General features: G+C 44.6%; 1 pseudogene; it reads right to left on the bottom strand.

Annotated features, from left to right (window-relative positions):
- Positions 1-904: 904 nt before the first annotated feature.
- Positions 905-1,258, bottom strand: LOC102853695 (annotated as a pseudogene).
- Between the last annotated feature and the right edge of the window lie 1,010 nt (positions 1,259-2,268).

The raw sequence follows: 2,268 nt of genomic DNA, 5'->3' as shown, positions 1-2,268 counted from the left end.
TCACTTAGTGAACTTGAACCAGTTTCTTTTTCTTTTTTTTTATATACAATGACTTTTTATCCCCAAACCAGTAAATCATCTTAGTCAATAATGTGACACCCCTTAAGGCTGTACACAAACCAGACAGACCAAGACTTAGCACTGATCTAAGTAGCAAGGACCTCCAGCTAGGGAACAAGGAACTAGGAAATGTGGCGAGTGTGAGGTCCCTGGGAGCTACTGCTGGCTACGTAAACAAAGAGAAGTAAAAAGAAGAAATATCAGCCATGATTAAAGGACAAAGAACACTATAAAAGCATCATGATTTCAAGGGATACCTGCTAAGTCAGGTCTGGAGGGCAGAAAGAATACAACAACTAGACCCCAGGACTGATGAGGTTAGCTAACTCGGGCAGCAAGCTTCCAATTCAATCCTATGATGGACACTAGAGACTACAACCCCAGGGACTCAGAGACCAGCAACAAGAGCAGAAACCATCTACTACTGTCCAAGACAGTGGACAGGGCAAGCATCAACACTGGCTTCAGTCAAGAGAAAAGAAGAGGGAAGCAAGGCATGTGTCATGGGCTTAAGAACTTCTCAGGTGCTGATGTTTATTGGTATTTGGCAAAAAAAGGTCCAGCCCACAGGCAAAGGAGGAGCCCTGGACTATGGGTAGGAAAACCAGCAGCATTTCCTCTTCCAGTCACTCTGTCAACCTAACAACCTAGACCCCCACACCCTTCCCCCTGCCCAAAAAAAGTATAATGGTCTAGGGACACATGGTGCTGCTCTTTCTATACTCTGTGTGTCTCATAAGCTGGAGGCTTGGGAGGATTTGAAGTTCTGCTCATTTGGTTCCACAAGAGGAAAAAGGCAGAGGCAGGATGTGGGATGCAAAGATGCCAGCAATCCTGCATCTTCTTAGGTCTTTATGGCTGTGTCTCTGGATTTGTAGGCTACACCTCAACTCTTCAGCTCCCGCATGATTCCTTGAGGCAGGCAACCAGTAACTGACACTGCATACACTCCTGGCTTAAAATTACTGACTCGCTGCCACTTAAAGACCCAGCTGTCCTCTGGACTCATCATTGCGATGATTCCGTCAAAGGACGAGCTGGTGCAATCATATACCATCTCTCGGTTACCCTGCATCTGCAAGTATGTATCACAATTGTCGCAGCCATCATATTCAAACTGATCTATAGTCTTAACTAGTGAACACAGCAAACAAGCTCGCAGATGCCGCAGGTCCTTTGGCACCGTCTCCAAGGCCATCTTCTCCGGCATGCAGGACAAACAGCCAGAACTCCCCCAAGCTGCTTCTCACTCTCAGGAAGTAAACACCAAGTTACCCACAATGCTCGCCACTTCTTGAACCAGTTTCTTAATATTTCTGAGCTTCCATTCTTCAACGAAACAATGGAATTAAAACACTCACTCAGTAAGGTTATTGGTGACATGTTAAGTGTTGGGATGTTAAATGAAAAGTTGAAAGTGTCCTGTTTAAGATTTACAGTCTTGGAAACCTGAGGGAGGCTCACTATGAGTGACAATCAATTCTGAGGCACTAGATTTGATTTTGGTTTTGAACCACTAAATAATGTTTGGGATGTGCCTGCCATGTACCCAACACATGGTTGTTGAATTAATTTGTGCCCAGTGAATCAGTGTTTGCATTTTTTTTTAGCATTTGAATTTTTTAAAAGGTTTCTCAACTTTCCTCCCCCCAACCCCAAGAACAAATAGTTCCTAAGAATGCACTGGAAGCCAAGTCTATGCTCCATGAGAAAACAGAGAGCAGGGTTACAGTCCTCGCTTGAGTGACTCACATGGTTAAGTGATCAGTTACTGGAAGAACGGTTGGAGATTCAAACAGAAGAATTGATGCCTTTGAGCTGTGGTGTTGGAGAAGAGAACTGAGTATCCCATGGACTGCTAAAAGAGCAATATGTTTTGGAAAAAGTGCAGCTGGAGTGTTCCTGGAAGCTTTGTCTTTCATACTTTCCGAGGCTCTTGCTTGGAAAGGGGCATCCTGCTTGGAAAGATGGAGGGTCAGTGAAGGAAGAGAAGACCCTCAATGAAATAGATTGGCGTGGTGACTTCAGCAGTGTACCCTGGGGTGTCAGAGATGATGAGGACAGCATAGAGCAAGGTTCAGGACAACTGTTCATAGTATCTTTGAGTAGTACTTGAGTCAATGGCACCTAACCACTACCACAACAGTCACTCCATGGAAGAAAAGAGCTGGCAATCTGCTCCTTTAAAATTACAGCTTTGAAAACCCT

This window comes from Elephantulus edwardii, unplaced genomic scaffold, assembly GCF_000299155.1.
Source record: "Elephantulus edwardii isolate Elephantulus edwardi_28Jun2011 unplaced genomic scaffold, EleEdw1.0 scaffold00263, whole genome shotgun sequence".
Classification (NCBI taxonomy): domain Eukaryota; kingdom Metazoa; phylum Chordata; class Mammalia; order Macroscelidea; family Macroscelididae; genus Elephantulus; species Elephantulus edwardii.
Note: the sequence above shows the minus strand (reverse complement) of the source record. Positions and strands in the feature narration are given on the sequence as shown.